This window comes from Oncorhynchus gorbuscha, linkage group LG11 (assembly GCF_021184085.1).
Source record: "Oncorhynchus gorbuscha isolate QuinsamMale2020 ecotype Even-year linkage group LG11, OgorEven_v1.0, whole genome shotgun sequence".
Lineage (NCBI taxonomy): Eukaryota > Metazoa > Chordata > Actinopteri > Salmoniformes > Salmonidae > Oncorhynchus > Oncorhynchus gorbuscha.
The window spans coordinates 72,895,193-72,907,470 of NC_060183.1; positions in this window are offsets into that span (position 1 = coordinate 72,895,193).

Consider the following 12,278-nt stretch of genomic DNA (forward strand, 5'->3'; position numbering starts at 1 on the left):
TTTGAGGAGTTTCTCCTATTGTTCTCTGCAGATCCTCTCGAGCTCTGTCAGGTTGGATGGAGAGTGTCGCTGCACAGCTATTTTCAGGTCTCTCCAGGGATGTTTGTTTGGGTTCAAGTCTGGGCTCTAGCTGGGCCACTCAAGGACATTCAGAACTTGTCCTGAAGCCACTCCTGCATTTTCTTGGCTGTGTGCTTAGGGTCGTTGTCCTGTTGGAAGGTGAACCTTTGCCCCAATCTGAGGTCCTGAGCTCTCTGGATCAGGTTTTCATCAAGGATCTAGACTTTGCTCCGTTCGTCTTTCCCTCTATAAAAACTAGTCTCCCAGTCCCTGCGGCTGAAAAACATCCCCACAGCATGATGCTACCACCACCATGCTTCAACGTAGGGATGGTGCCAGGTTTCCTCCAGATATGACACTTGGCATTCAGGCCAGAGAATCTTGGTTTCATCAGACCAGAGAATCTTGTTTCTCATGGTCAGAGTCCTTTAGATGCCTTTTTGGCAAACTTCAAGTGGGCTGGCCACTCTACCATAAAGGCCTGACTGAAGAGTCTTGGTGGTTCCAAACTTCTTATGAAAGAGGTGGGAATGTTGTTACTTTGTCATGTAATTAGCATTATTAGCAAATGAGACAACCTGGTTCAATTTGGGTCCCGAGGCAAAACCATTTGAGAACTACTTATCTAGTATACACAGTACAAGTAAAACGTTTGGACACACCTACTCATACAAAGGTTTTTCTTTATTTTTACTATTTTCTACATTGTAGAATAATAGTGAAGACATCAAAACTATGATATAACACATGGAATCATGTAGTAACCAAAAAAGTGTTAAACAAATCAAAATATATTTTAGATTTAGCATTTTTCAAAGTTGCCAACCTTAGCCTTGATGACAGCTTTGCACACTCAGCATTCACCTGGAATGCTTTTCCAACAGTCTTGAAGGAGTTCCCACATATGCTGAGCACTTGTTGGCTGCTTTTCCTTCACTCTGCGGTCCAACTCATCCCAAACCAGTGGCTCAATTGGGTTGAGGTCGGTTGATTGTGGAGGCTAGGTCATTTGATGCAGCACTCCATCACTCTCCTTCTTGGTCAAGTAGCGCTTACACTTCCTGGAAGTGTGTTGGGTCATGAAAAACAAATGATAGTCCCAATAAGCGCAAACCAGATGGGGTGGCGTATCGCGGCAGAATGCTGTAGTAGCCATGCTGGTGCCTTGAATTCTAAATAAATCACTGACAGTGTCACCAGCAAAGCACCTCCACACCATCACACCTCCTCTTCCTTGCTTCACGGTGGGAAACACACATGCAGAGATCATCCGTTCACCTACTCTGCGTCTCACAAAGACACAGTGGTGGGAACCAAAAATCTCAAATTTGAACTCATCAGAACAAAGGACAGATTGCCACCTGTCTAATGTGCATTGCTTGTGTTTCTTGGCCCAAGCAAGTCTCTTCTTATTATTGGTGTCCTTTAGTAGTAGTTTATTTGCAGCAATTTGACCATGAAGGCCTGATTCACGCAGTCTCCTCTGAACAGTTGATGTTGAGATGTGTCTGTTACTTGAACTCTGTGAAGCATTTATTTGGGCTGCAATTTCTGAGGCTGGTAACTCAAATGAATTTATCCTCTGCAGCAGAGGTAACGCTGGGTCTTACCTTCCTGTGGCGGTCCTCATGAGAGCCAGTTTCATCATAGCGCTTGATGGTTTTGAAATTTTACGCATTGACTGACCTTCATGTCTTAAAGTAATGATAGTCTGTTGTTTTTCTTTGCTTACTTAACCTGTTCTTGCCATAATATGGACTTCGTCTTTTACCAAATAGTGCTATTTGCTGTACACCACCCCTACCTTGTCACAACACAACTGATTGGCTCAAACACATTAAGAAGGAAAGAAATTCCACAAATGAACTTTTAACAAGGCACACCTGTTAATTGAAATGCATTCCAGGTGACTACCTCATGAAGCTGGTTGAGAGAATGCTAAGAGTGTACAAAGTTGTCATCAAGGCAAAGGGTGGCTACTTTTAAGAATCTCAAATATATTTAGATTTGTTTAACACTTTTTTGGTTACTACATTATTCCATATCTGTTATTTCATAGTTTTTATGTCTTCACTACTTTTCTACAATGTAGAAAATCGTTTAAAAAAGGAAAAACCTGGGAATGAGTAGGTGTCTCCAAACCTTTGACTGGCATATGAATCATTGGTTTGCATGCGAGTTCAGGGAGTGTTCTAGGGAGAAGGGTCGGGAATTCTTCTCACTCACCAGGGACTGGCGTGGTATGTGGTTTATGGGTAGAACAGTCCGATAAATTGGCATAGAAGCACAAGACCGCAGACCACGGGAATCCAGCCAACTTGCAGAAGCTCACCCGTGTCAATGAAGAACTGTCCTGGCAGCACATGGGAATACGTATGCATGGCTCCAAGATGTATTGGCTCAGGGTAGGTGACGCTATTACAAGATCGAATGTAGAGTTGTTTTCACATTGTACTTTGAAGAACTTTGGGCTTCATTCAGTAAACCCGGATAGCAATATTGACTCAGTAGCTTAAGCATACCTTTTTCCTGTGGTCAAATAGTCATGCACCAAGTTGATTCAGGTAATAGCTCCCGAGTGGCACAGAGGTCTAAGGCACTGCATCTCAGTGCAAGAGGTGTCACTGCAGGCCCTAGTTCAAATCCAGGCTGCATCACATCCGGCTGGGTTTGGGAGTCCCGAAGGGCAGCGCACAATTGGCCCAGCGTCTTCTGGATTTGGCTGGGGTCATTGTAAAAAAAAGTATTTGTTCTTAACTGACTTGCCTAGTTAAATTATAATGGTATTACTTTAATCAGATAAATGCAGTGGTTAGACTGCAGCATACACATTGCCAAAGCAAGTGTGATTGAATGTGGCTCTTCGATTTTCACAGGTTAGGAAATTGACATCCCACTCTTCTTCTGCATTGCAACAAGCAATGTTATAAGCGTTTGATACAGAGCTGTTTTGTATCTCAGTGTCCAAGTATCTTGTTATGTTCAATTTTGAGAGAGGAGGTTGTCTGATCTCATGTCTTCTCATTTTTCATGGCATAATATCATGTTTCTGAATCCAACACATTTGGGTTGTACATGACAAAAGGCTGTCTTTGTGTTTCAGCTGTTGATACCAAAGATCATGGGTGTGGAAGTCCCCAAGGACAAGATGGATAGAGCCCTGGAGGACCTGGAGGACCTGGAGGGCTGGTCGAGAACATGGACGGCAGCAAGACGCAGGTCTTCAAGCCCAAGATCTTGAGATTGTTCTTCTGAATTCTCCAGTGACAGTGCAGTGAAGCTGGTCTTCTGTGAAATAATCAAGCTCGATCTGTTATTCGGCCACTGTGCACCATGTAACATAATAACAAAATAAAACATTCTCTATGGAAATTCAGACACTCCCTGTTAGTACAACACATTTATATCCATTCCTTATTATTCTAATGTTCTAAAAGCTGTTTTATCAAACGTTTTAACCTTTTACTGTTTTTGATTGAATTAATAACTTATTAAACTGTGTTTAACGTTTGCAAACAATATACAGTGAGGGGAGAAAGTATTTGATCCCCTACTGATTTTGTATGTTTGCCCACTGACAAAGAAATTATCCGTCTATGATTTTTTTTATTTTATTTTTTTTATTAAATTTTACCCCTTTTTCTCCACAATTTCGTGGTATCCAATTGTTGTAGTAGCTACTATCTTGTCTCATCACTACAACTCCCGTACGGGCTCGGGAGAGACGAAGGTTGAAAGTCATGCGTCCTCCGAAGCCGCATCTAACCCGGAAGCCAGCTGCACCAATGCACCGGAGGAAACACCGTGCACCTGGCCACCTTGGCTAGCACACACTGCGCCCAGCCCTCACGCTAGGCCAATTGTGCGTTGCCCCACGAACCTCCCGGCCGTGACGACAGAGCCTGGGCGCGAACCCAGGGACTCTGATGGCACAGTTCTGCAGTTTATTTGAACAGTGAGAGACAGAATAACAACAAAAAAATCCAGAAAAACGCATGTCAAAAATGTTATAAATTGATTTGCATTTTAATGAGGGAAATGGTGTGAAATGGTGAACACCGAAGGTGTTCGGTTCTTTGGTATCTGGGAGAGAGGCGGCCCGAAAATATCTTGAATTATGTCAAGACTCCCGTAGTGTGGCAGACTACGCTGTTGACTTCTGCACATTTTGATACTTTTCTTCACGGATTATCTGAGGTGGTAAAAGATGAGCTAACTGTTCTGGAATTACTGGTGGACCTCGATTCCCTCATCGCCCTCACCTTTAGAATTTATGGACGTCTAAGGGAACGCAGGAGTGAGAGGTCTGGCCTAGGTTACTCGTTCATCCACAGTGGCTCGCTCACCTTCGAAGGAATCTGGAAGTCCGAGAGTCATCGGCGAAGGGTGAGTTAGATACTCCAGAACCTATGCAATTTAGCCTAAGTTCCAACAGTTGTCTGTACTGTGGGGCTGTGGGACATTATATAGCCACCTGCCCAGTTGATACCTATTTCTGTAGTAGGTAAACATACACATACACATACCAGACTGGGAATCATCTAAATCCCATCAACCGCACTCCTTTTTTTGTGATACTGCTGTTGGGAGACCAGTCTAAATCTCTCCAGTGCTTATTGACTTTGGGGCGGATGAGAGTTTTATGGCGCTACCCTAGTTCCTGAATTAGGTATCCCCACTCAACTCCTCTCTGATCCCATGGACGCTAGAGCACTGCACGGCCGCTCCATTCCCACAGCACTGTTCCTGTTAATCTGCGGGTTTCATGAAATCACAGTGATGCTATACAGCTTCTCCTCATTGAGTCTCCCCATGTTCCTGTTTTAGGATTGTCCTGGCTCAAAGAACACAACCCCGTTATTGACTGGACTACAACTTCAATCCTGGGTTGGAGTCCGTTCTGCCATTCCCATTGCCTCAAAGCAGCGCAGCCTTCTCCGAGACGGCCTCCTCAGGGCTTAAGTCAAGTCTCTGATTTCCCTGCCGTCCCCACAGAGTACCAAGACCTCCTGGAGGTCTTCAGCAAGGCATGGGCTACTTCTCTTCCCCCACACCGTTCTTATGATTCTGCCATTGATCTCCTCCCAGGCACCACACCACCTCGTGGTAGGCTATATTCTCTATCTGGGCCGGAGACCAAGGCCATGGAGGAGTACATAGAGGAGTCTCTGGCAATTGGGGCTGTCCGTCTGTCTGCATCTCCTGCCGGCGCAGGGTTTTTCTTTGTGGGGAATTGCATTGACTACCGGGGTCTAAATGACATTACGGTTAAGAATCGTTACCCCCTACCATTCCTCTCCTTTTGAACCTCTTCAGGGGGCCACCATTTTTTCCAAGCTGGACCTTCGAAATGCCGACTACGTGGTTCGGATACGTGAAGGAGATGAGTGGAAGACAGCATTCAACACATTGAGTACCAGGTCATGCCGTTTGGACTAACCAGCTGTCTTCCAGGCTCTGGTAAACGATGTGCTCCAGGACATGCTAAACCATTTTGTGTTCATCTACCTTGACGACATCCTGTTTTTTTCCCGGTCTGCCCAAGAACATGTTCTTCATGTCAGACCGGTCCTTCAGCTCCTCCTGGAGAACCAATTTTTGTGAAAGTTGAGAAGTATGAGTTCCACCACTCTACAATCTCCTTTCTGGGATATGTCATCGCTGAGGGAAAATTCCAGATAGATCATGGAAAGGTGAAAGCAGTGGTGGATTGGCCTCAACCTACGTCCAGGGTGCAGTTCCAACGTGTCTTGGGTTTTGCTAATTTCTACCGCCGTTTCATTCGGGTTACTGCACCCTGCCTTCCTGTCCCATCGTCTCAATCCTGGAGAGAGGAACTACGATGTAGGCAACTGAGAACTCCTGGCGGTCAAGATGGCGTTGGAAAAGTGGAGGCACTGGCTGGAAGGAGCAGAACAGCCATTCCTGGTCTGGACCAACCATAAAAATGTGGAATATCTCCGTTCAGCAAAGTGCCTTAACTCCAGGCAGGCCTGGCGGCCTACAATATTTAACTACATCATTTCCTACCGCCCAGGGTCCAAGAATGTGAAGTCTGACGCTCCTTCCACCTATACAGTTCCTCTGACAAACACTCAGTCTCCGAAACCATTCTCCCTACCTCATGCCTTGCAGCCTCAGTGGGTTGGGATATTGAGAACCTGGCTGTTTGTCCCTAAATCAGTCCGGTTCTGGAATAGGCTCATTCCTCCAGGCTGACCTGTCATCCTGGTTCCCGCCGTACCCTAGCATTCCTCTGACAACTTTTCTGGTGGCCCACAATGGTTCCTGACGTCGCTGCCTTCGCATGCACAGTTTTCAGAACAAGACTCCACGGCAAGCTCCTCCTGTCCTTCAGCCACTACCAGTCCCTCATTTTCCCTGGTCTCATATCTCTCTGGATTTTGTCACTGGGCTTCCCCCGTCTGATGGCAACACCGTCATTCTGACAATGGTGGATCGATTCTCAAAGGCCGCTCTTTTCATCCCTCTCCCCAAACTACCTTCTGCCAAGGAGACGGCCCAGCTCATGGTGCAGCACGTCTTCAGGATCCATGGACTCCCAGTGTCTATGGTTTTTGACTGGGGTCCTCAGTTCTCGTCTCAGTTCTGGAAGGTGTTCTGCACCCATATTGTGGCGTCGGCCAGCCTATATTCCGGGTTCCATCACCAGTCAAACGTCCAGCCAGAGTGAGCTAACCAGGACCTGGAGACCACCCTAAGATGCCTGGTCTCAACCAACCCCACTACCTGGAGCTGACAACTGGTCTGGGTGGAGTATGCCCGGAATACCCTTCTCTGTACAGCCACGGGACTCTCACCTTTCGAGTGCTCCACGGGGTATCAACCTCCACTCTTCCCAGAACAAGAACCGGGATTCAATGTACCCTTGGCCCAGATGTTCTCCCCCACTGTCAACGTACCTGGAAAAGAGCTCGGGTAGCACTTCTCAAGACCAACTCCAGCATACTGCCGCTGGACTCCAGCTTCCCGCTGGACTCCAGCTCCCCGCTACCGCATTGGGCAGAGGGTATGTCTGTCCACACGGGACCTGCCTCTTTAGAGTCCCGCAAACTGTCCCCTTGTTTCATTGGTCCGTTTCCCAGCTCTAGAGTCCTTAATTCCACTGCTGTCCATCTCTTGTTACCCCGTACCCTCTGTATTCACCCTACGTTCCATGTGTTTAGGATTAAGCCCATATCTCAGTCTTCTGTCCCCAGGCCCACCCTCTCCCTGTGACATTGATGGCCATCCGGCATACACGGGGAAACATCTCCTGGGTTTTCGAACACGGGGCAGGGGTTTCCAGTACCTGGCTGACTGGGAGGGTTACGGCCCGGAGGAGAGGTGCTGGATTCCTGCTAGAGACATCCTGGTTCCAGCCCTCATTGCCGACTTCCACCGCCGACACCCCGGTCAACCAGGTATGCGCCCAGGTAGGATGCCATGGTGGCATCCTACCTGTCACACCCTGATCTGTTTCACCTGTCTTGTGATCGTCTCCATCCCCTCCAGGTGATGCTTATTATGGGGTGGCAGGTAGCCTAGTGGTTACAGCGTTGGACTTGTAAACGAAAGGTTGCAAGATCAAATCCCCAAGCTGACAAGGTAAAAATCTGTTGTTCTGCCCCCGAACAAGGCAGTTAACCCACTGTTCCTAGGCCGTCATTGAAAATAAGAATTTGTTCTAAACTGACTTTCCTAGTTAAATAAATAAAACATTATCCCTGGTGTATATATCCCTGTGTTTCCTGTCTCTCTGTGCCAGTTTGTCTTGTATGCTTTTCAAGTCAACCAGTGTTTTTCCCGTACTCCTTGTCAGGACCCGGTTACGAACCCGGGTCTCCGGAGTCACTTAACCAACTGAGCCACGAATAGTCGGCAGAACCCAGAAGATGAGGCAGACACAGCAGTACTTGAGATGGTGTATTTAATGAAGTAAAAAGTGAAGTTCTTCAGGAAAACATGTAACTCCACAACCTCAAAAGGAATTCCACAAGAACAAAGGTAATCCTCCAAGACAAAAAAGGTAAATCCACAAGGTGGAAGGTATAGCACAAAAAGCCTCAAAAGATACTCAAAAACAAACAAACAAGAACAAAAACCACAATTCCACAAGAGAGTCCACCGGGATCAACAAGAGTTCACAGAGTACTAGGGCTGGGTGCTAACATACAAACACAGAGCAAAGAACAGAGGAAAACAAAGAGTTTAAATACAATCAGGGGAAACGAGGCACAGGTGCAAATAATAATGGGGATCAAGGGAAAACAAAAGGTCAAAAGGCACAATGGGGGCATCTAGTGACCAAAAACCGGAACAACCCTGGCCAAATCCTGACACTCCTGCTTCTATTCTCTTTTCTCCTCCTGGTTTGACTTTTGCCTGTTTTCTGGACTCCGTACCCGCCTGTCTGACCATTCTGCCTGCCCTGACCTCAAGCCTGCCACTCTGTACCTCCTGGACTCTGAAATGGTTTTGACCTTTTGCCTTGCCACGTCCATTCTCTTGCCTACCCCTTTTGGATTGTTTAATAAATATCAAGACTCAAACCATCTGCCTCCTGTGTCTGCATCTGGGTCTCGCCTTATAGGGTATGTCCATTCTTTGCTTTCTACATTCATATGGATCTGTCTGCAACTTCCTCGCACTGGCTCTTCTCCCACAACAATATACCATGACTGGAGAAGTCTGGAACACAACAGTGCTTTCCTAGCTAGCACGCAATATAGTGCTTTGTTAGCTATTATGTAACACTATCCAGCTATTGCATAACACTACCTTTCCCTCCCTGTGTGGAATGTAATCAAAGTTCATGTGGTTTCCTGTAAGTTAAGGTGCGTGGGCGATTCTGTGAAAAGGAGATCTGCATGGAGGAATGGGCCAAAATACCAGCAATAGTGTGTGAAAACCTTGTGGAGACTTACAGAAAACGTTTGACCTCTGTCATTGCCAACAAAGGGTATATAACAAAGTGTTGAGATAAACTTTTGTTTTTGACCAAATACTTATTTTCCACCATAATTTGCAAATAAATAAATTAAAAATCCTACAATGTGATTTTCTGGATTTTTTTTCTTCTCATTTTGTCTGTCATAGTTGAAGTGTACCTATGATGAAAATTACAGGCCTCTCTCATATTTTTAAGTGGAGAACTTGCACAATTGGTGGCTGACTAAATACTTTTTTGCCCCACTGTACATATACATATACATATACATATGAGATGAATAATGTAGGGTATGTAAACATTATATTAATTAGCATTGTTTAAAGTGGCTAGTGATATATTTTACATCAATTTCCATCAATTACCATTATTAAAGTGGCTGGAGTTGAGTCCGTGTGTTGGCAGCAGCCACTCAATGTTAGTGGTGGCTGTTTAACAGTCTGATGGCCTTGGGATAGAAGCTGTTTTTCAGTCTCTCGGTCCCAGCTTTGGTGCACCTGTACTGACCTCGCCTTCTGGATGATAGCAGGGTGAACAGGCAGTGGCTTGGGTGTTTGTTGTCCTTCATGATCTTTATGGCTTTCCAGAGACATCGGGTGGAGGGCAGGTAGTTTGCCCCCGGTGATGTGTTGTGCAGACCTCACTACCCTCTGGAGAGCCTTACGGTTGTGGGCGGAGCAGTTGCCGTACCAGGTGGTGATACAGCCCGACAGGATGCTCTCGATTGTTTATCTGTAGAAGTGTGTGAGTGTTTTTGGTAACAAGCCAAATTTCTTCAGCCTCCTGATCCACCTCTACGCAGACGACACCATTCTGTATACTTCTGTCCCTTCTTTGGACACTGTGTTAATAACCCTCCAGACGAGCTTCAATGCCATACAACTTTCCTTCCGTGGCCTCCAACTGCTCTTAAATACAAGTAAAACTAAATGCATGCTCTTCAACCATTCGCTGCCTGCACCTGCCCGCCCGTCCAGCATCACTTGCTCTGGACGGGTCTGACATAGAATATGTGGACAACTACAAATACCTAGGTGTCTGGTTAGACTGTAAACTCTCCTTCTCTCCAATCCAAAGTTAAATCTAGAATTGGCTTCCTATTTCGCAACAAAGCCTCCTTCACTCATGCTGCCAAACATACCGTTGTAAAACTGACCATCCTACCGATCCTCAACTTCGGCGATGTCATTTACAAAATAGCCTCCAATATCCTACTCAACAAATTGGATGCAGTGTATCACAGTGCCATCTGTTTTGTCACCAAAGCCCCATATTCTACCCATCACTGCGACATGTACGCTCTTGTTGGCTGGCCCTCACTTCATACTCGTCGCAAAACCCACTGTCTCCAGGTCATCTACAAGACCCTACTAGGTAAAGTCCCCCCTTATCTCAGCTCGCTGATCACCATAGCAGCACCCACCTGTAGCACGCACTCCAGCAGGTATAACTCTCTGGTCACCCCCAAAACCAATTCTTCCTTAGGCCGCCTCTCCTTCCAGTTCTCTGCTGCCAATGACTGGAGCGAATTGCAAAAATCTCTGGAGCTGGAGACTCATATCTCCCTCACTAGCTTTAAGTGTCAGCTGTCAGAGCAGCTCACAGATCACTGCACCTGTAAACAGCCCATCGATCTACCTACCTCATTCCCATACTGTATTTATTTATTTATTTATCTTGCTAATAAGTTGACTGTTTATGAATGTGATAGGTAAAGATCTTTCAGGATTTAATTTGGGAGATGGTAACTCTAGAACCGCTTTCGTGGTGGCCTAGATCCTAATGAGTTAATTGTTACATGATTAATTTAATCGGGTAACAATTAAACATAGATATGTTATTAGATAAATAACAGTCTTCAAATTAATCTTAAAGTCAAGCCACGACACCAGTTATGTTCATATAATCTCAGAAATAAATCCCTGTAGTTTAAGGCCATCCATAGAATGTACTATATGTCAGTGAAACTGAATTACATGCACTCAGAAATGTAATTCCTCTGCTGGAGGTGTAAAACACAAAATGTGACATATTTGCATATGTTAATGTTCTTGTGAAGGCTGGCTGAATTCTGGCAAAGAGTATGCTCTTTAATCTCAGCATGTCTATAGATGATCCCTTCTCCCTGTTTCAGTTTACTTGGAATTGTTGATAGTGGAGACTGTTAACTGAAGAAACGATGTAACCAATTATTTATAGCGGCTAAGAAATGCATTGCCATTAGTTGCAAGGTTGGTTTTCCTCCCACAATGTCAAGCTATTTATTACTAGATTTGATTTATTACAAGATTAAATGTATACCAGGCAACTTTCATATGGTCTGGTTGCCTTATATGGAATAAGAAACCTGTATTGAAAACATGCCCTCATTGGGGGAGATACCTATGTAGGCAATCCCTAGAGGCTTGGCTGCTCATTCTTGGCCTTGGGGGTCTGCTGTCCTGTGGGTTGACGCTCTGGCCTTAGCCTAACACACCCAAAACCAATATTGGATGATTCACTAAGATCCTAAATCTGAGTGAGGTGTGTTGGGTTGAGGTGCTACAGGGTGGTGGACCCCTAGGGACAGGATGGGGCGACCCAGCAATATTGTGTGCAATTAAAAATGGCTCTACAGTACTATTATGAGATTAATTATATTGAGAATTTGATAATGTGATAATGCATGTTTTAGGTGTATGGGGTTTTTTGTTTATTTTTTTGTTTCCAAACCTTTCCCTTGGGAATTAAAAACATTTAAGGTGTAAACTGGGAAGGAAATTGTGTTGGGAGAGAGTTGAGGTATTGACTAGACTGGTGGGGGTCAGGTGTGCAGGCAGCTCGAGCTGGCTGGTCGGTCTGGCTGAAATTTGATATAGATGTTGTCTTAATAAAGACATGCAAAAGTATGATTATTTTTTTAAAGAGTTGTTCATTTGTTAGGCTATTGGTTAAAGGTGCAACACGGCAACACATATTATTGAATTACCTTTGATCTAGTTCAGTCTTATTAACCACTTAAACATATTTAATAATAATCTCCTACCTAGCTTGATGACTGTGGGCATTTTTGCTTACATTTTGTTCTAAATGGAGATGGCATATTGGCCTGTGTAAAAAGGCAGGAAATTAGCTTTAGATGGCCCCAAAAATTCTGTAGGAGGACCCCCCGCCAGGTTATGTGCCCCCCACTTCTGAAACCAAAGTGGCACCCCTGCCTACCGCCACCAACAGTTTGGCAAAGGGTACCAAAGGTTGATCTGAGGACCCCCCGCCAGGTTATGTGCCC